This window comes from Heliangelus exortis, assembly GCF_036169615.1.
Source record: "Heliangelus exortis chromosome W unlocalized genomic scaffold, bHelExo1.hap1 SUPER_W_unloc_2, whole genome shotgun sequence".
Taxonomy (NCBI): Eukaryota; Metazoa; Chordata; class Aves; order Apodiformes; family Trochilidae; genus Heliangelus; species Heliangelus exortis.
Window position 1 is genome coordinate 259,968 of NW_027285919.1, and position 22,291 is coordinate 282,258.

At 47.1% G+C, this 22,291-nt stretch overlaps 1 protein-coding gene, 1 long non-coding RNA gene and 1 pseudogene across 2 annotated transcripts in view; all 3 read right to left on the reverse strand.

Moving 5' to 3' along the window:
- LOC139790612 (uncharacterized) overlaps window positions 1-22,291 on the reverse strand; it is a 301,741-nt gene that overhangs the window by 33,825 nt on the left and 245,625 nt on the right. The gene's annotated exons all lie outside the window — the stretch shown is intronic.
- Window positions 1-22,291, reverse strand: part of LOC139790584 (zinc finger protein 502-like) — a 41,015-nt gene that overhangs the window by 6,559 nt on the left and 12,165 nt on the right. The window lies entirely within an intron of this gene.
- Window positions 10,299-19,335, reverse strand: LOC139790547 (zinc finger protein 3-like; annotated as a pseudogene).

Here is a 22,291-nt window from a genome sequence, read left to right on the forward strand (position 1 = left end):
TGACATATTTCACAAGCAGCCACTACAGATTTTGCCACATTATACATCCCTATGCATGCATATAACTGACTAAAATGGTCAACTAATGCTTGTGTTCCCCAATGTGTTTTGCTATGTATTTTTGAGAATATATCTATTGCCAATCCCTTGGGTAAAATTTCTCTTTTATCAGGTAATAAACATTTTCCGTTTCTCTCCACAGCTCCCATTTGCCTCAACTTTTCTTTTTCTATTTCACTAAAGGAAAAGGAATGCTTTTCTGGAACCGCTTGAACTGTTAAAATTACTGTACAATTCCCAGCAACTCTCTTAGCTTCTTCATCAGCTGCGTTGTTTCCCCTAATCTGGTAGCTGGTTCCCCTTTGATGTCCTTTAATATGTACCACAGCTATTCTCCTTGGAGCTTTTAATGCATTAAGAACTTGACGTATCAATTCTGAATGTATTAAATCCCTTCCTTGCGAATTTATAAATCCTCTCTCTTCCCATATTTTTCCAAAGGTATGTACAACTCCATATGCATACCGGGAATCTGTATATACTGTTCCTTCTTTCCCTTCTAATAGTTTTAACGCTTTCCATAAAGCATACAATTCGCAAGCTTGAGCAGACCAACTAGCACTTAAAGGTCCCGACTCTAAAATTTTAATCTGTCCATTTTTAAATTTAACTATTGCGTATCCAGACAGCCGTTTCCCTTCCACTATCCTAGAAGACCCATCTATAAACAATATTTCCCCTCGTTCTAATTCCTCTTCTTCTAAATCAGGTCTAATTTTGGTCTGCTGCTCGATTACTTGAAAACAATCATGCATTGATTTTACATCCTCTCCTGGATATAAAAATTCTGCTGGGTTGACAGCTCCTATAGTTTTTAAAGATAATTTTGGAGATTCTACTAGCATTCCTTCATATTTCAATAATCGACTATCCGTAAGCCACTTTTCTGCTTTTTGCTGTAATATTCCCCGAATGTTATGGGGAGCATATAAAATAATTTCCCCATTATAAGTGATCCGATTTGTTTCTTCAAGTAATAAAGCAGCAGCAACTATTATCTGCAAACAGCTTGGCCACCCTCTACTTACTGGGTCTAAAAGTTTTGACAAATAAGCTATAGGTTTCTTTTGATTAGTCCATTCCTGTGTAAGTACCCCAAACGCTGTTCCTTCATTTATATTAACAAATAAATGGAATGGTCTTTTTAAATCTGGAAGACTCAGTACTGGAGCTTGACTTAATTCCTTTTTTAAGTCCTTAAATAATCTTTGGTCTCGCTCAGTCCATTTAGGTAGACTATCTTTTATTAACTGCTCATATAAAAATTTTACTTTACAACTATAATTTTCAATCCACTGTCTACAGTATCCAAATAGCCCTAATACTTGTCATATCTGTCTTTTAGTTTTTGGCAGGGGTAATTCTATAATACCTTTAATTCGTTCCGGATCTAATATCTTTTTTCCATTAAATATATAGTGTCCCAAATATTTTACCTTTTCTTCTACAAACTGTAGTTTCTCCTGAGATACTTTTAGTCCTTTACTGGCTAAAAAGTTTAATAGCCCAATAGTTTCTTGTTTTACTGATTCCTTTTCGGTTCCCGCTATCAACAAATCATCTACGTATTGTAGCAAAATATTTCCATCCTGTACTTTGTATTCTTTTAGTAATTCTTCTAATGCTTGTCCAAATAAATTTGGGGACTCCGTAAACCCCTGTGGGAGCACGGTCCACCTCAGTTGTTGTTTCCGATTAGTATCTGGATCTTCCCACTCAAATGCAAAATAATCACGACATTCTTCTGCTAAGGGACAGGCCCAAAAGGCGTCTTTTAAATCTATCACACTGTACCAAGAATGATGAGGTCCTAATTTGCTTAACAACGTATAAGGATTTGCTACAACCGGGAACCGTGTTATTGTTCTTTTATTTATTTCTCTTAAATCATGTACTAGCCTGTACTTCCCATTTGGTTTCTTTACCGGTAAAATTGGTGTGTTAAATGGTGACATGCAGGGCTCTAAAATCCCCTGTATTATTAGTCGATCAATCTCTGGCTTTAATCCCTTCCGTCCTTCTAGGGATATTGGATATTGTTTAATTCTTACAGGTGTTTGTGGTTCAGTAATTTGGACCTTTATGGGAGGAATTTCAAGTTTGCTAATAGTGTCCGGAGAATACCACACATCCGGACTGATTTGTTTATGATCTTCTACAGTTAAGGGATATGCCAATACTGTCAGCTCCTGATCTTTCACTTTAATTTCCAATTGTAATTCAACAATCAAATCTCGCCCCAACAAATTAAATTCTGCCTCGGGAACTAACAAAAGTTCTCCAATTCCAGTCTTAGTTTCAGATTCGAATACTACATTCTTAATTTTATTTACCCTAAAAGGTTCTCCTTTTGCCCCTATTACTTGTACCTTTTCAGAAGAAATTTTACATCCCCTTGGAATTTGTTTAATTGTCGATTTTTCAGCTCCCGTATCCACCAAAAATGTAAATTCTTGTCTTTGGGGACCCAATTTTAAAGTTATCAAGGGCTCACGATGACTCCGGTCCCCCAAAATGTAGAGCCCCTGACACCCCTATTCTACCTTTACCATTTCTTCATCCCTAATTCTTAATCGACAGTCTCGTTTAATGTGTCCTTTTCTCCCACAATAGAAACAACTGCCTTGTTCTCTTTTTACTGTCTGGTTCTCTTTTTTCCGCCCAGCAGTTCTATGTTCGGGAGGCCTACTCTTGCAGTCCTCCCTCACTGCCGCTACCATCATTTTTATCTGCCGCTTACTGCTCTCCTCTTCTCTCTTAACATATACCCTCTGCGCCTCCCGTAATAATTCGTCCAATCCTCGATCCTGCCAATCTTCTAATTTTTCTAACTTCTTTCTGATATCTTCCCATGACTTAGCCACAAAATGGATTTTAAGTAGTACTTGCCCCACAGGAGTACTAGGATCTACTCCTGAATATAGTTGGAGACTTTTTCTTAACCGCTCTAACCATTCCGTAGGACTCTCATCCTTCTTCTGCCTCTCACTAAATGCTTTATTAATATTTTGACCACGAGGTACTGCCTCTCTAATTCCTTGGACCACAATTACTCTTAAATCCTGCATATTAATTCTATGTACTGGGTTCTGATTATCCCAATTTGGATTCTGTAGAGGCCATTTAAGGTCTGCTTGTGGTCCCTGGGCATGTTGGGCATCCCATAAACGCATCCCTGCTCTCCTGATCATATCTCTTTCTTCAGCAGTAAACAACTGCCCTAGGATGGATTGCATTTCTTCCCACGTATAAAGACTGGGTCCCAAAAATTGATCAATTCTCTCTGCTACCCCTAGTGGATCCTCAATTAAACTGCCCATTTCTGTCCTCTTAAATTCTCGCAAATCAGCAGAATTTAAGGGTACAGATATATACCCTATATGTGGTTGCGGTCCTCCCATAGGCATTTCTCTTAAGGGGTACATCTGAACTGCCCTCGTCTGGCTCCTAGTTCTCCGTCTAGAAGGAGAAAATTCTGACAGAGGGGGTGGTGCCCTAGGAGTTTCAGGAGTTACAGGAGAAGATGGTGGTGTGGCAACAGGAGGTAGTGATGGTGGGGTAACATGAGACAATTGTGGTGGGTCAACCGGAGGCGATATTAGTGGGACAACAGGAGGCGATATTAGTGAGGCAACAGGAGGCGATATTGGTTGAGCAGCAGGGGGTGAGGGTGAAGGGGCAGCAGGGAGTGATAGTGGTTGGGCAGCAAGAGGGGGTGATAGTGGTTGGGCAGCAGGAGAGGGTGATAGTGGTTGGACATAAGGAGGGGGAATTAAAAAGTCCTCATCTCTCCTCTCTTTCCTCTTTTTCTGTCCAACCTTCACTTCTTTCAATGGATTTAATGCAGCCTGGGGTGTTTCTAACCATATCGCTGCATATTGACTTTCCTCCAAATTAAGAGGTTCTTTTTCGTTAACCCAAAAGTTTAATAGTTGTCTTACCCAATCCTTATCAGACCCATAGACCGGCCATATAACTTCTTTAGAAATTTTCTTCCCTCCCCATACTTTGGTACAATATTCAATCATTTTTTGTTTGCTCTTCCCTATTGCTCCCGGAAAGTGTTTCCACTCTTCTAAAATAAATGCTAAAGGGGTATTCTTAGGCACCAGGGGTACCCTCCCCATGGGTGTCGAAGGCTTGCTGCCCTTCGATCCCATCTTCTGGAATATCTTCTCTCACACACTCACTCGCTCCCCTTATTCCTGGCCCCGTCCCTCGCGGGAGATGGGAACCGCAGTACTAAAGGGTCCGCACTCGCTTGGTTCAGTATGTCGAACCTCTCATTCGTTATATTCCAGGATAACCAACCCCGCCCGGACGGCCAATCCTCCCCGGATTGTTCCTTGCGCAATACCTTGCGCAATACTTACGCGTCCCACGCGTCTTCGTCCGGACTCCCGTGCACAGCATGTTTATGGGATTTTACCGGTTCCCTTTGCTCAATATTCTAGATTTTAGGTTCGTCGGTAAGGGTTGAGTGGATTGACAGTCTCCGGAGCCGCAAAATCACTGCGGGGGCCCCCTCCGAAGAGCCACCATACACTATTCCCTTATCCGAGTCACGGCACCAAATTGTTATAAATTGACCATGTACTCTGAGTCTTTTTAAACCAAATTAGAATTTATTTAATTATAGCAAGTAGAATAATGAGCAAAACAGCGCTGGGTGACAGGAGAGTCTCCGCTCTGCTAAACTGCCACACCCACTTTTCCTCACGGCAGGCTTTTTAAAGACCCCTCTTCTTGTTACATTTCTCTTCTTGATACACTGCGCATGTTCCAGTTGTTACCAAGGGCCTTCTCGTCTGCTCCCGTCTCTACGTCACCAGGCTGTGATCTTAATGCTCCACCCACTTTCCAAAACAACTTACTACAATACTTTAATAAAAGATTTCTAATACATATAACAGTTTAATAAACAATCCACAACATTTTATAACAAAGAGAGATCAGAGGCATTGGGTTGTGGTGCCAGGACTGGAACTGTGGTGGCTTCCAGAAGCTTCTCACAGGAGCGTCCCCTGTGGCCTCCCCTGCTTCCAAAACACCACTGCACTAAACCAAGACAGTTTAAAACTTGAATAGTCAGTTTTTAGATTAGATATTAGGAGGAAATTCTTTAGCATGAGGGCTGTAAGGTACAGGAACAGTTTGTCCACAGCAGCTTTGGATGCCCTCTCCCTGGAAGTGATCAGGACCAGGTTGGAGGGGGCCTGGATCAATCTGATCTCGTGGGAGGTGTTCCTTCCCATGCAAGGGAGTTGCAATTAGATGATCTTTAATGCCCCTCCCAACCCAAACTAATTTATGATTCTGGGTTAATTGGTTCCTCACTCCTGTTTGAAAGGGCAATGCTCAAAAATGTCACTCAAAGGGGCTTTTTGTTAGCAGGGGTCCCTCTAGCCTTTGGGTGGGTATATATAGTATGGTTATAGCTCATTAATATGTTAGTACAATGAATATCACAACTCAGTATTTTTCTGCCCAACACTCAAGGCTGTGACCAAGAGAAGTTGTGGGGAGCTGTGGGGAGTGCTCCTTCCGATCACTCCCATCTCTCTTGAAGATATCTTTCAGGCCTATCTCAAGGGCAGGCTGTTGCCTACTTGGGATGTTTTTTCCCAAGAATTAGAACCTGGTTTTGTCTAATTCTTACTCTTTCACTGCTATGTGAGCCCTATTATTCTTCTGTGTCTCTCTCTCATTCTTCTTTATGTGATTTTCCCCAAAATTTTTCTTTCTTCCCATTACTAAATGGCATCAGGGCTGTGTGGTCTCTGCTCCCCTCTCCACTGGCTCCTGCTGCCCTGTCACTTGTATGGGGGGGATCCTCATCTCCCCTGCGTCCCCCTGGCACCGGGCTGGCCTGGCTCTGCCTGCTGCCCAGAGGTGCCTGGCTCTCCTGTCCCTGAGCTGGGCTCTCCTGGCTGCCAGGCTGGGCTTGGCTCTCCCCTGCATGCTGGCAGAGCTCTCCTCCCTCCCAACGTGGGCCGGGCTCTCCCTACTCCTGGGCTGGGCTTTCCATGCTCCCAGGCTGGGCTCGGCTCTTCCCGCTCCTGCCTCGGCTCCGGGCCTCCCCGCACCCTGCTGCAGCTCTCCCTGCTCCCCAAAGGGGCCACCTCTCCCCGCTCCTTGGTCAGGCCAAGCCCAAGGGTGGCCGGGTAAAGGCTGAGCCTCTGCCCCATGTCCTGCAGCAGCCCGGCCGCCCGCTGCCGGTACCAGAGCTCCCTGCCAGGCTCCAGCCCGGCGCGGCGCCAGGGGCTGTGGTCCAGTTGCTGGCGGCTGAAGTCCCAGCGCTGGCCCGCCGTGCCACCAGCCCTGCCACCCTCTTAGGCCTCCATGGCCATCTGCACCCAGGAAGGGACACAGGGACACCCTGAGGGCCGGACGCAGGGCAGGGCGGTGGAGAGGAGCCAGGGAGCCAGCGCTGGCCCTGCTTCCCCCTGCCTGTTCTGATGCACAGCACTTGCTGGGGGGGCAGGGGTCCCAACGTTCCAAACCCCCCACCCCTCCCGGGACCCCCATCATCCCACGGGGCCTCCTCAGGGCACTGCTTGGGCTTCCCCCAGCATCTCAGAACCTTTCAACATTCGCATGGGCAAAAGTGACACATCAGCACCTACCAAGGGGGGTGTGGGGACTGTGTGCAGAAAGGGGAAAGGGTGTGCAAGGCTTTGGGCCTTCAAGGGCCAAGGGGCATGCAAGGGCCAAGGGGCGTGCAAGGGCGTGCACACAAAGCCTCCTGCAAAGGCCATGTCTGCAGCAGGGCAGGGGTGTGCAAGGCTTTGGCTGCGCAGAGGGGTGCGCAGAGGCCCTGTGTGCAAAGCCGAGGGGCAGTGCACAGCTCCGGTTTGCACAGCTGTGCACGAGGGCCACGTGTGCCTGAGACGAGGTGTGCAAGAGGCATGCAGCCACAGGCAAAGGCTGATGTGTGCCGGGGTGTGCAGGGACCGGCTGTGCCTGCCAGGGCTCTGCAAGGTTGCTCACCACTCTTCACCTGGGAGCTGCTGAAGGAGTGAGTGCTCCTTGGTGTCCTTCAGCCGCTCCCTCAGCTGCACAGCTCAGGCAGTGCCACAGCGTGGCTCCTGCCCTTCTGCAGGTGAAGGCCTTCAGCCCCAAGGCTGCCACCTTGGTGCTGCCCATGGTCTTCATCTGCTCCAGCTGACGGTGCTTCTGCTCACTGAAGAGCTGCTGTGGGGATGGGAGGGGATATGTCAGTGCCCCTCTCTGGGGCCCTGGGGACACCACCTTGTAGGGAAATAGCAAAAATAACTGAGATTGAGTCCTTGTATATCAAATATTACAATATACGTTATCAATATACATTGTATCCTTGTATTAATCACTAAAAACATCATTTATCAAAAATAATTGACTTGATGCTTTGAAAGAGAGCATGATTAAGAAACCCTCCCAACTATGCCCTGGACTCTGCCTCAGTCCTGGTCACAGGTGGTCAGGAGATGGCCCAGATGTTTCCACATAGTGAATATGCAAAGTCCTCCTGACTTGCAGGGTGTTTGGTATATAGGGCTGGACCCCCTTGCAGGGACTTTGGATGCCTCCCCTATGGGTGGATGCACCGTGTAGGATTTTCCCACTTGCCAGGAAGGGCTCTCCAAATCCTCTCTGCAAATACTTCTTGAGAAGCTGTGGATGCTGGAAGTCTTAAAGGGAACTTTAGGTGGTTCTTGGAGCAACCTGGGCTGGTGGAAGGTGTCCCTGCCCATGGGACTCGATGATCTTCAAGGTTCCTCCATCCCATTCCATGGAATCCTCCTGCCCAGTGTCTGGTTCAGGTAGGCCCAGGTCCCACCTTTGGTTTTAACCCAAGTCCTGGAGGTGCACCTGGCAGCTCCTCCCAGCCCCAGTTCTGTTGGTCACTTTGAGGGCTCAGAGTTTTCCCCCCACCTCCCTGACCCCCAGGGGATATTGAGCACCTGCACTAATTAACGAGCTCTGGCAGGCTCAGTGGGGCCCATTGATACCTTGAGGTACATCGATTTTTTTTGTCCTGACTTTGACTTCCAGATAAATGTCTTCATTCTTCTCTCAGTATCTGAGGTTCATGCAATGAGCCTCAAAAGTCCTAAAGAGCTGTTTAACTTTTTGTAATTTCCTTTACATCTTCAAAGCCTGTAGAGCGCATTAATGTGTTAATTCTTCTTGGTGGAGCAAAGGAGGAAGTTTTCAGAGTGAGAAGAGAGGATCTAGCAGCATTTTCCAAGTGATAATGATCCAGAGGGTCACTTCAAAACAACTGCACCTGAAGGAATATGATCGTAAAGGGGAAAATCTTCCTTATGAGGTAAAGCTGAGAGAGCTGGGGCTCTTCAGCTTGAAGAAGGGGAGAATGAAGGGAGAAGTCGTTCATGTTTACAAATACACAAATGGAGAGAGGCAGGAGGATGGTGCCAGGCTCTTCTCAGTTATGCCCAATGATAGGACCAGAGGCAAGAGAGAGAAGCTTGAGCACAGGAGGTTTCATATAGACACGAGGAGAAATATTTTTTTGCTGTGAGGGTGACAGAGCAGTGGCACAGGCTGCTCAGGGAGGTCGTGGAGTCTCCTTCTCTGGGGACATTCAAAACCCACCTGGAATTGTTCCTAGGTGACCTCCTGTAGGTGACCCTGCTCTGGCAGGGGTTTGGACTCAACGATCTTTTGAGGTCCCTTCCAAGCCCTGACTTTCTGTGAGTCTGTGATTTTCTACCCAGTGCTCAAGGCTGTGACCAGGACAAGTTGTCGGAAGCTGTGAGGAGTGCTCCTTCCCATCATTCCCATCTCTCTTGCTGGTATCTTGCAGGACTGTCTCCAGGCAAGGCTGTTGCCCACTTGGGATATTTTTTTCCTAAATTACAACCTGGTTTTCTCTAATTCTTACTGTTTCACTGCCATGTGAGCCCTATTTTTATTCTGCAGCTCTACCTTGTTCCCTTTCCCCGAGGGGCTGCAGAGCTCTGCGGATCTCCTGGAGAGGAGAGCAGGGGACACAGGGTGCCTCCTGCTCCTTTTGCCATGCATGGTCACCCATCTGGGGCTCTGAGCTCTCTCTGCCCCCCAGGAGCTGCTGTGCCCTTCCGAGGGGCTGGGGCTGTGGTGGGACTGCCCAGAGCAGCCTGGGGAGGGCACTGGTGTGGGGCCAGCAGCAACTGGGCTGTGCTGGGAGAGAGGGGAGGGGAGGTGGGAGAGCCTGGAGGGAGCTGTTCTGGGCTGGCAAGTGAAACCCTGGCAGAGAAAGTCGTGGGTGTCCTCAGTTGAGGCTGAGTCTTTCTGCCAGAGCATCTCCATCCTCCTGCTGGGCTCAGTGCCTGCATGGGGGTAACTCCCAGCCCTGCCCGGGCTCTCTCCTGGCCCAGAGCCCAGCAGAGCCTGGGGCAGAGCTGTCGCTGAAGCCCCACAGCTGACATGGGTAACACAGCCCCAGGGACTGCTGAGGCCATCCCATCAGATAGAGCTGTCTCCAGCAGGAGTGCACCCTGTCCTGGGTGGTGCCTGCATGAAAGGCATCAAGGAGCAGCAGAGCTCATCTGGAGAGAAATCTCAGAAGGACAAGTGCCAGTGTCTGCCCCTGCAGGGGACTCACCCGGGCCATGGCACAGGCTGGGGCTGCCTGGCTGGGAGCAGCCCTGTGAGAAAGGTCTTGGTGGGCACTTGTCATGACCTGGGGAGGGCACCCAGGGAGACACAGCTCGCACCCCCTTGCTTTCTCAACTCCTTCTCAGAGAGGAACCAAGGTGTTGCTGGATCCAACCTTAGTGCCTGACCTGGCCCTGCTGGGGAGAGGGACTGAAACCATACTGTCCCAGAAAATGCTCGACAGCTCCTCTGACAGCACTGACTGGTACAGAGTGAAAGGACTGAGGGTCACATTATCACTTAGAGGAGCAATTCTTTCCCTAGGAAAGAAACAAAACAGGCCTAACAAAATCAGACAAACAAACAGCGATAAGAGGAATGTCCTGGGGCATTCCTAAATCCCCAGCCCAGAGCAAGACTGAGTAGAGGGATGGGATCAGAAGCATCCATCCCAGACTCTGAGGCACACACTCTTCTCAGACCACGCCACGCTTAATTCTGTCCCTGAGTTTTTACCCATCCCAGAAAATCTCCAAACTGTACCATGGGGAAATTTCCACACAGGTGGTATGGGCAGTCCTTCTTGGAGTGATCATGAGAAATACAAGTCTGGTCTGTCACACCCCTTCACACCCAGACAGTTCTATGATTTTATGCTAGAACTTCTCTTGGTAGTCCAAAACCTCCACAAAGGTCACCTTGGAAGGTTTAGACTGGAGGGAAAGAACAAGAAGTCTCACCCCCAGGGTATCCTTGTGTTAGAGCTTTACCCAGAGGGCTCCTTGATCAGCCCAGGATTTTGTTTTCAAGGCAAAGCCAGGGAGAGCAGAGAGAAAGCAGAGAAGGTGTCTGGAAATGCTGGGGTGAGAGTTAGGTGGGAAAGCAGGAAGGGTGACAACAGCCTGAAGGGAAGGAGGTGCAGGCATGGACAGTGTGGGACAGCCTGCAGGAGAGGTGGCCAAGGGCTCTGTCAAGGAGTGAGGTCATTGTCCCCTTGGCCATAGCAGTGTCCTGGGCCACCAAGGCTGGGAAGAGGAAACTTTCTCTTGAGGCTCTCAGGATCTGCCTTCCCAGGGCCTGGGGTCAGGGCTTGGCCTTTCTGCTGCATCCAACAAACCAAAGGGTTTTCTCAGCATTACAGCCACCAGCACAGGGCCTTTGCCTCCTGCAATCATGGCCTCCAGGGATCTGCTCTAACGAGGCCGTGGGGAGGCTCTGGAGGGCTCAGGGGAGCCCATCAGTGTGTAAAGGTATTTTGGGTTTTGCTTCTGACTTTATCAGAGATTTTTTTTTTCTTCTCTCAATATCTGAAGTTCATTTACTGGGCCTCAAAAGGCCACAGGAGCTGTTCATCTTTTGTTTTTTCCTTCATGTCTTCAAGACGTGTAGAGCTCCTTAGAGTTTTTAATTTTGTTCCCGGTGGATATCAGGAGGAAGATTTCAATGTGCACTTTTGCACTCTCAATTGAAAGGGAATATTTCATTACTTTGTACTTCAGAGGAGAGGTTCTAGCAGCATTCTCCAAGTGATAATGACCCAGAGGGTCTCCTCAGGAGGTCTGCACCAGCAGGAGAAGCAGCTCCTTGAGGTCTGGCCCTGGATGGACACCCTTGCTCCTCACCTCCCCAACCCCACCCCTGCTCTCCTTGGCCCCTGGCACTTGCATCACTTCTCCTCCCATCAGACTTCTTCCCTGCTCTCTGCAGCTGGATGGTTCAGCTCCTTTGCACCAGCTCCCCCCTCTTTTCCTTAGAGAACTGCTGGACATGGGCACAGCAGGAGTTTTCCTCTCTGCAAACAAAGCAAAGCAAAGCATGATAAAGTTTCATGGCCAATCCAACACACTCCTCAACCATAGGCTAAGTACGAGCTGTACCCTCATGAGGTCACCTTTCTACAAGGGATAATCTTATGAGAAATCCTTTAAGACTTCCAGGACCTAAAGTGTACCCAGTGGTCCTTCGCTATCACAGCTCTAAAGACTGAGAATACAGAATGGCTGCATGCTTTGCTTGGCCTTTCAGATAAATTCTTTTTAGAGTGGTTCATGAAAATTAAAAACCAGCAGGTGCCAATTGCTACTTCAATAGTGCATCGAAGACAATATCACACCAACAGGGATGCTGTGATCCCCATTCACAAGCTGATCCGGCAGCTAGAGAGCCAAGGAGTGATCAGCAGGACTCACTCACCCTTCACTCGTCCCCTGTGGCCAGTGCCAAAGGCTAAGGGAGAGTGGAGGCATCATGGAGATGCCCACGAACCTTCACGTCGAGCTACTGAGGAACATGGAAACAACCAACGACCAGATGAGGTTGCTCAAGTGTTCTAAAGAGATCTTGACCGGGACCATAAAGGTGAACTGGTTTTAGCTAGATGGGCCCATGACACTTCAGGTCATCAAGGCAGGGATGGAACACATCGATAGGCTCGTGACCAAGGGGTTGATTGACCTTTGGACTCTGTTGTGCAATTATCCATGATTGTGACATATGTGCTGCAATTAAGCAAGCTAAAAGGTTGAAACCCCTGTGGTATGAAGGGAGATGGTCAGAATATAGGTATGGGGAGGCCTGGCACATCGACTGTGTCACACTGCCTGAGACCTGCCAGGGTAAGCCCTCTGTGTTGATAATGGTGGAAGCAAGTACAGGATGGCTGGAAACATATCCTGTGCCTCATGGCACAGCCCAGAACACCCTCCTCGGCTTAGAGAAACAAGTTTTGTGGAGACATGGTACACCAGAAAGAACTGAGTCAGATAATGGAACTCATTTCAAAACAGTCTTCTAGGTAGCTGGGCCAAAGAACATGGTATTGAGTGGGGATACCATATCCCCTATCATGCACCAGCCTCATGGAAAATTGAAAGGTACAATGGACTGTTAAAAACTTCCTTATAGGCAACCCAGCCTATTCTATGATTCTGTGATTCTATGAAAACAGGGAGAAGCACTTGGCAAAAGCCACCTGGTTAGTTAGCACCAGGGCTTCCATCATCAAGTCAGCTGGTCCTGCTCAGCCAGACCTTCAACACACAGTAGACTGGGACAAAGTGTCTGTGGTGCATGAAAAGAATCTGCTGGGGAAAACAGTTTGGGTTTTTCCTGCCTCAGGCAAAGGCAAACCCATTTGAATTGTGCCTTTCACCCAAGGGCCTGGACACACTTGGTGGAAGATGGAGAAGTACAATGTGATTATGTATTCACAAAGGAATCAAACACTAGGTGAGAATAAATAATTTTTGCATGGTTAGCTCAACCAGTAGAGTATGGAATTTTCGGGGTCGTCAATTCATGCCCCACATTACTTGCTGTTACGTGAATTGTTGCATAAACTAACAGTGTTCTGTGAGTGTTTTTCAGGATAATGTTGTGGTGATCAAACCAGAACTGGTTTCATCAACTGGCATCCAGTAACTTCCTCAAATTAACATCTGCAATCTGAAACCTGTGGACCGTGGACATGAACTGCTGCAATCATTTCTTGTTTTAAGAGTCTGCTACAGTAGATGAACATCTGCAATCATAAACTAAATTAACTCAGTGGGTTTTAGTAGAGAGAATTAGTAATAATTTCTGTATAGGTGTATTTAGGGATAAGAGATAGTAATGACTGGAGCATACACAAATGCTATGGAATAAGGGGTGGAAAGTCCTGGTTTGGGCCAGGATAAAAGTAGTTTTCTGTCTTGTATTTTTGCTTTCAGCTAGGTCCCTCCTAAGCATCTGCACTTGCTTGTTTCTCAGTCAGTCTGCTTCTAGGACTGATAGGACTCGATGTTTATAGTTAGAGCTGGAGAATGGTCTGCAGAGCCAAGGGTTTCAGCTGAACAGCTGGAGTCATGGCCATCAGGACAGCTCAGTCTCTCTTCTCCATCAGCTCTATCTCCTACCTCTCCAGTCACTGTGCTGGAAGCTGTTTTATGCCCACCTCAGGGTGAGAAAAAGAGAGGGGGTTTTGAGGACAGGATCCCAATCACAAAGCATCCAAAGCATTCTCCAAACCTTTGTACCCCAACAGCCATGAGGGATTGCTCCGTTGTGCATTGTAAAATTTTATTGAGTATCTTATTAAAAAAAGCAACCCCCAAATGGTATTGAACTTCAGGCTAGTTTACCTCCACCCAGTTTTGCAGCCACAATCATCTGGACACTGAAGTGTAAAGTCTAATTTCTGCATCTAAATCTCCTTAAAAGGGCATCTTAATGGAAAAGATTTCTTTTCCCTTCAAAATGACCAAATCCCAAATTTTTGGTCTTGTTTTCTTTCCAAGTCCCACTGAAAAGTCACAATAAAATGCTCCATGTGGGTGTTGCCTAACTAAAAAAAAAGAAATAGACCTCGTCCCATTCAGACACTCCAAGGTCACAGGTGATCTTGACCATGCCCCTTCATTTCTGGGGATGGGATAGGTGGGTCTGGTGATGAGAGATGAGATCATAGCTCTGGTAAAAACTCTTCTCACACTGGGAGTCTTTAGGCTATGAAGGCACTGATGTCTCAGCAAGTGGGAGCTTTGCCTGAAGCTCTTGGAGCAGTGGGGACACGAGTAAGCTTTCTCCCCTGTGTGGATGAGACGATGCCTGATGAGATCAGAGCTCCTGGAAAAGCTCTTCCCACAGTCGGGACACTTGTAGGGACGTTCACCCCTATGGATCCCTAGGTGTTCGGTAAGACCTGAGCTGGCTGTGAAGCCCTTCCCACACTGGGGACACGTGTAGGGTTTTTCCCCAGTGTGGACATGTTGGTGATTAATCCAAGAGGTGCTGTTGTTGAAGGCTTTCCCACAGTGAGTGCAGGGATACAACTTCTCTCCTGTATGGATGCGGCGATGGCGTGATAAATTGGAACTCTGGGAAAAATTCTTCCCACACTCCAGACACTTATAGGATCTCTCTCCCGTGTGGATGTGGTGATGCTGTGATAAACTGGAGCTCCAGGTAAAGTCCTTCCCACACTCCAGACACTTATGGGGTTTCTCTCCTGCGGCAATGCTGTGATAAATTGGAACTCTGGGCAAACCCCTTCTCACACTTGGAAGATTTAAAGGGTTTCTCACCCGAATGGATCCGTTGATGCCGGATAAAATGCCATCTCCTGCTAAAACCTTTCCTGCAGTCAGGGCAGGATCCTGCCCCCCAGGGTCTGTTGTGCACCTGCCCGAATTACCGAGCTCTGGCAGGATCAGTGGGACCCGTTGATACCTTGAGGTACTTTGACTTTGATTTCTGGAGATATGTCTTCATTCTTCTCTCGGTATCTGAGGCTCCTGCAATGATCCTCAGATTTCCTAAAAAGCTGTCCTAAAACATATTTCCTAATTTCCTTTACATCTTCAAGACCTGAAGAGCTCATTGTTAATTTTTCGTAGTGGAATTAAGAAGGAAGTTTTCAAAGTGAGAGGAGAGGATCTAGCAGAATTCTCCAAGTGATTATCATAGAATCATTGAATCCTAGAATGGGCTGGGTTGGAAGGGACCTCAGAGATCATCAAGTCCAACCCTTGATCCACTCCCACTGCAGTTCCCAGCCCATGGCGCTGAGTGCCACATCCAGTCTCTTTTTAAATATCTCCAGGGATGGAGAATCCACCCCTTCCCTGGGCAGCCCATTCCAATGGCTGATCACCCTCTCTGTAAGGAATTTTTTCCTAATGTCCAACCTAAACCTCCCCTGGCACAACTTGAGACCTCTTGTGCCCTCTTGTCTTGCTGAGAGTTGCCTGGGAAAAGAGCCCAACCCCCCCCTGGCTCCAACCTCCTTTCAGGGAGTTGGAGAGAGTGATGAGGTCTCCCCTGAGCCTCCTCTTCTCCAGTCTCAACACCCCCAGCTCCCTCAGCCTCTCCTCATAGGATCTGTGCTGGATCCCTTCCCCAGCCCAGTTGCCTCCTTTGGACCTGCTCCAGCACCTCAATCTCCTTCCTGAGCTGAGGGGCCCAGAACTGGACACAGGACTCAAGCTGTGGCCTCCCCAGGGCTGAGCACAGGGGCAGAATCCCTTCCCTGGACCTGCTGGCCACGCTGTTCCTGAGCCAGCCCAGGATGCCATTGGCCTTCTTGGCCACCTGGGCACACTGCTGCCTCCTGTTCAGCTTTGTATATGTATAAATAATAATATATAATAATAAGTAACAATATAAAATGAAAAGTAATAATAAGTTTTTAAAAATATATAATAAATAATGGTATACAGTATATAATAAATAATGATTACAATAATAAAATAATAAATATAATACTATATAATAAATATAATAAATAAAATAATGATCAATGAATAATAATACATAATACTGTGTAATAATAAATAATATATAATATTAAGTAATATTAAAATATAGTAATAATTATTTTTATTATTTATATTATTTCTAGTATTTTATTATATACTATATATTATGTTATATATAATTATAAATTCTATAATATATATTATAAATTATTTATGTTGATATTATTATACAGTATATATTAAATATTTATGATATATAACATCATAATTACATTAAAAGTATTAATATTATTATATTAATTATTATTAAATATATATAATATTGTAATATACAGTATATAATAATAAATATATTAAATACAGTATAGATGAGTATGGACAAGTGTGGATCATTATAAACTAATATAACCAGTATAGGCCAGTATAAACCAGTATAGACCTCTATAGACCAGTATAAACCTGTATAAGCCAATATAGACCAGTATAACCTGTATAAGCCAGTATAGACCAGTATAACCAGTACAAAGCAGTATAGACCTGTATAGACCATTAACCAGTATAAACCAGTATTACCAGTATAAACCAGTACAGACCTTTATAGACCAGTATAAACCAGTATATACCAGTATAAAGCAGTATAATCAGTATTGACCAGTATAAACCAGTATAGACCAGTATAAACCTGTATAAGCCAGTACATACAAGTATAACCAGTATAAACCAGTACAGACCAGTACAGACCAGTAATGACCAGTATAACCAGTATAAACGAATATAAGCTGTACAAACCAGTATAGACTAATATAGGCCAGTATAAACCAGAATAAACCAGTATAAACCAGTATAACCAGTATAAACCAGTATCAACCAGTATAACCAGTATAGAACAGTATAGACCAGCAGAAACCAGTATAGACCACTACAAACCAGTAAACCAGTATAGATCATTATAGACCAGTATAGACCAGTTTAATGAGTATAAGCAGTATAGAGCAGTACAGACTAGTATAGACCAGTATAAACCAGTATAGACCAGTATAATGAGTATATACCAGTATAATCGGTATAACCAATATAGACCAGTACAGCCCAGTATAGATCAGTATAACCAGTATACACAAATATAAGAAGTACAAACCAGTATAGACTAGTATAGGCCAGTATAAGCCAGTATAACCATTGTTACCAGTATAAGCCAGTATAGGCCTTTATAGACCAGTATAAAGCAGTATAGACCAGTAAAAACCAGTATGGACCAATATAAACCAGTAAACCCGTATAGACCAGTATAAACCAGTATAGACCAGTATAATCAGTATAACTAGTATAAACAAGTATAAAATAGTATTGACCAGTATAGACCAGTACTGACCAATACATACCAGTATAGACCAGTACAGACCAGTTGGCTCCAAATCACTCCCATTTGCCTCCCAGTCCCTCCCATTCCCTCCCAGTCTCTCCCAGTCTGTCCAAGCTCCCCCCATCCCCTCCCAATCCCCCCCAAGTTCCCTCCCAGTTCCACCCAATCCCCTGCCAATCCCTCCCAGTTCCCTCCCATTTCCCTCAATCCCCTCCCAGTTCCCTCCCTATTCCTTCGCAGTCTCTCCCAGTTCCCTCCCATTTCCCTCCCAATCCCTCCCAGTTCCCTCCCAGTCCCTCCCAGTCCCTCCCAGTTCCCTCCCAATCCCTCTCAATCCCTCCCAGTTCCCTCCCATTTCCCCCAGTCCCCTCCCAATCCCCTCCCAGTTCCCCCCAATCCCCTCCCAAACCCTCCCAGTTCCCTCCCATTTCCCCCAATCCCCTTCCAAGTTCCCTCCCAACCCCTCCCAGTCCCCTCCCGATTCCATCCCAGTCCCCTCCCAGTTCCCTCTCAATCCCTCCCATTTCCCCCAATCCCCTCCCAATCCCCTCTAATCCCCTCCCAATCCCCTCCCAGTCCCCGGGAGGTTACCAATTTTGTATCTTTTTTGTTTCTTTTCCTTTCTACCTGAGGACATTCCGTCCGTGCTGGGTGATGCCAAGAAGGAGCATTCCCTTTCTGAGGGGGAAATGCAAAGTGCAGCCTGCAGGGCGTTCTTGATGGCAGTGCAGAAAGCAGCTGCCGTAGGAAAGAGAGGCTGCTGCGGGCTTTTGGAAAGGGACACTTGTCATGCATTGCTCCTCCTGCCCCTAAGGGAAGGTGTCCTGCAGGCAGGGCAGGAACGGGCTCGCTGCCGCTGCCCCCATCCCCTCATTGTGTGACAGGACAATCGCTGCCAGCGCTCGGGGCTCCCCGCAGAGACCCCGGTGATGCTGGTGCCATGCGGGGTGGGTGGGTGGGGATCAAGTGGCAGCGTGGGGACAGGAGGGAGCTGAGCGAGCAGCAGCTGCTGGATGGAGGGTACAAGTGGTGGTACTGACAAGGGGGTGGTGACAAGGTGGTGGTGACAAGGTGGTGGAGGCAAATTATCCCAGAGCCTTCCCAGGGAGCCAATGAGAGCAATGTTGTGTTTGGGGAGGTGGGGAGCAATGTTCTCCATGGAGTGCTGGATCTCAAAGACTTTTCCTCACTGTCCAGGTCTCTTGCAGTGACACTCTGCACCGATACCAGTTGAATATACATTTCTAAACTAAAAAAGAGTAAAACAGAACTTAAAAAAATTTTTTATTTGATGCTCTTTTTAATCTTCCTCCAAACTGGAACCTCTTCAATTTGCTGTGCAAGTCTTGAACACTAGAAACACGACAAGGTGACTCATGGCTGCTCAGCACTGTAATGGGCCCCATGGTGCCAGAGACACTGAGTCCATGATACTCAGGTACTGACAGGAGACTGAAAAAAAAATGTCTTTAGAAGTTAAAGCCAAAACAAAAAACAAAGTTATCGTGAACCATTGATTGGCTCCATTGGGTCCCATTACTGACAAAGCCTCCCCAGAGACTTGTTAGAGAAGGTCACTGGAAGTCATTGCAGGGAGACAAAGGTTCTGTAAAGTTTGCTCTGAAGCCACAGATATTCATTTATTCATTTGTTTCTGTATTGATTGATATATTTATATTATGGATCAGTCAGGCCAGACTCTGAACCCCAGGCAATGGGATATCAGAGCCCACCCCTCTCTTTTTGGTCAGAACTTTCCTGGGGGCAGTGGGGTATGAAGATGAGCAATAAAAACCGTAGGAAAAATGTACAACACCTCCCAGCTACCCCAAGAAGGGGCAAGGAGCAAACCAAGTGCAGAGCCTGAACAGAAACTTCTGCCTGGTGGTGGTGATACAGTGACCATTTCTAAAGTCACCTTTCCAGACACAGACTGTCCAGACAAAGGCCATTCCCATTCCTCTCCAACTGTCCCCTTCTCCTACTCTTTGCTCATTCAGATGCCTCTCCCCTGGGTGCTGCTTTGAGCAGCAGGTTGTTCAAAGCTCACCTGTCTTTCAGCAGCCTGTTTGTCTCTTTAGCCACCTCTGTCATGATGATCACATCTCTCTTTTCCCATCTGTCTCTCTAAACCATTTCTCCTCAGATTCTTCTTCACTTTCTCTGTTTGACTTTTCTTGGCTGGCACAAAGGAAAACTCCTGCTGTGCCCGTGTGCAGTCAGTTCTCTGAGGAGAGCAGGTGGGAGGTGGTGCAGTGGAGCTGTAACCTCCAGCTGCAGAGAGGAGAGGATAAGTCTGATGCAAGGACCAGGGATGGAAGTCCCAGGTGGGACATAAAAACAATTGTGGGGTTGGGGGGGGTGAGAAGTTACCCACACTGTGTCAGACTTCAGGAAATTTTTATCAGGAGAAACGAGTTTTCCTTAATCACAGTATGAAAGGAAGGCAGGAGGGCTCTACAGAGGGACCTGGACAGACTGGAGAGTTGGGCTGATTCCAATGGGATGAGGTTCAACAAGGCCAAGTGCTGGGTCCTGCACTTTGGCCACAACAACCCCATGGGGAGCTCCAGGCTGGGCACAGAGTGGTTGGAGAGCAGCCAGAGAGAGAGGGACCTGGGAGCCTGGATTGCCAGGAAGCTGAACATGAGCCAGCAGTGTGCCCAGGTAGCCAAGAAGGCCAATGGCATCCTGGCCTGTATCAGGAACAGCATCACCAGCAGGTCCAAGGAAGTGATTCTGCCCCTGTACTCAGCCCTGGTGAGGCCTCACCTTGAGTCCTGTGTCCAGTTCTGGGCCCCTCAGTTCAAGAAGGATATTGAGGTCCTCGAACAGGTCCAAAGGAGGCAACTGGGATGGTGAAGGGACTTGAGCACAGATCCTATGAGGAGAGGCTGAGGGAGCTGGGGCTGTTCAGCCTGGAGAAGAGGAGGCTCAGGGGAGACCTCATCACTCTCTACAACTCCCTGAAAGGAGGTTTGAGCCAGGGGGGGGGTTGGGCTCTTTTCCCAGGTAACTCTCAGCAAGACAAGAGGGCAAGGTCTTAAGTTGTGCCGGGGGAGGTTTAGGTTGGATATTAGAAAGAATTTCTTTACTGAGAGGGTGATCAAGCATTGGAATGGGCTGCTCCAGGAAGTAGTTGATTCTCCATCCCTGAAGATATTTAAAAGGAGACTGGATGTGGCACTCGGTGCCATGGTCTAGTAACTGCAGCGGTAGTGGATCAAGGGTTGGACTTGATGATCTCTGAGGTCCCTTCCAACCCAGCCAATTCTATGATTCTATGAAATGTTCCTCCTTAACTACAGTGGGAAAACCTCTCCAATTAGCTGTACAAGTCTTGAAGATGTGAAGAATATCCCATGGAGAGCCATGGCCCTTTAGTGCTCTCTGTATTTCACTGAGCCCCAGGGTGTGTTTGGTGCTGAGTCCATGATCCTCAGGTGCTGAGAGATGAATGAACAAACTGCTCCAGAAGTCAGAATGGAACCTGAAAGTACCTTGAAGCATTGATTGGCCCCACTGAGAGCCTTTGCTGCCAGAGCCTCCCCATGGCCTTGTTAGAGCAGATCACTGGAGGCCATGATTGCAGGGAGGCAAAGATTCTGTATAGGTGGCTCTGAAAGCAAGGACTTTTCATTATTTATTTATGTATTCATGAAGCATTGAGGACAAACTCTGACCTCCAGTCAATGGGAAGGCAGAGCCCATCCCTCACTTGTAGGTCAGGACTCTTCCTACGGACAGTACAGTATGAAAATGTGTAATAAATATTCTGACATGTCTTGACCTCCCCAAGAAGGGGAAAGGAAGTCCAGAGCATCAGGACAAAATTACTCCTGGTAGACCATGGTGGTTGATGCAGCTGCCGTGTCTGAGGTGACAAAGCCCTTGGTCCTGCTGGGCCTTTCAGCCTTCCAGAGCCCTTGGCCACCTCTCCTGCAGGCTGCCCTACTGTAGCAAGACAAACCTTTTTTAGGGCACAGCGCTCCAAGGTCCAAACAGGTGTTCCGGCAGAAACACACGAATAGTACTCTGAGTCTAATGCTCTCAGGGCTGACCAGCCTGGATCAGTGCTACTGCTCTGAAAGTGGCCAGCCTCTGGCTTCCTCAGGTGTGAGCTTTATTGGCCCCCTAATCCTGCTCATGCGCAGTAGGGGCCCACCCTAATCAGGCACAGGTGGGCTTAACACGAGGTCATGCCCACTACCTGGCAATTAGTGCCACCTGGTTGCCTCATTTCACTACACCCTACACTGTCCATGCCTGCAGCTCCTTCTTTAAGCTGCTTTAAAGAGGCTTTAAACTGAAGGAGAAGGAGGGATTGCAATGATCACCCCTACAACTGATCTGGGATTAAACCAGTCCTGCTGACCCCGGGAGTCAAGCCTGGACTTTCCCAGGGCTGCCCTGAAGCCTTGGTAGTGACGTGGTGAGAGTTATTGGGGGCGAGGGGGGAGGAAGATGGTACGATTTTTCTATGTATTTTTATATATTTAGTATTTTTTCCTTTTTATCATTACTGTTTCATTAAAGCTGTGAAGTTTAGTTTCCAACCCATAAGTCTCTCTCCCTTATTCTCTCTCCTTTCTTTATCAGGGTGGGGAGGGGCATTAATACAGAGATTTTGTCATTTGGTTAATTGGTGGCCCAGCATTGAACCCTGACAGATTTATTGGCGCCCAACATGGGGCTTTAAGCTAATTAGCTCAAGCCCAGTTCAAATTTCAACTCATTTATATGAAAAGTTTGAATTTTGAGTCCAGTGGGAGGATACCCAGATTGCTCCGCTGAGTGGGAATCAAACAATTTTCTTTGGAAATTTCACAGGGTTGGAAATTAAACCAATCATGCTGCACCTTTGGCTCTCAGGGTGTGTGATCTGTGGCTTTTTATCTGGGATTAGTGTTGCTCTGTGGTTCATTCCTGGTAAGAGCTGCTTAAGAACCGTAGTTGTGGTATGGTCTTCAACAGTGTGTACATGGTACAATGGTTTTTCACACAGCTAGGAGATACCCATAGGATACACATTTCATGCCCATTGGACATA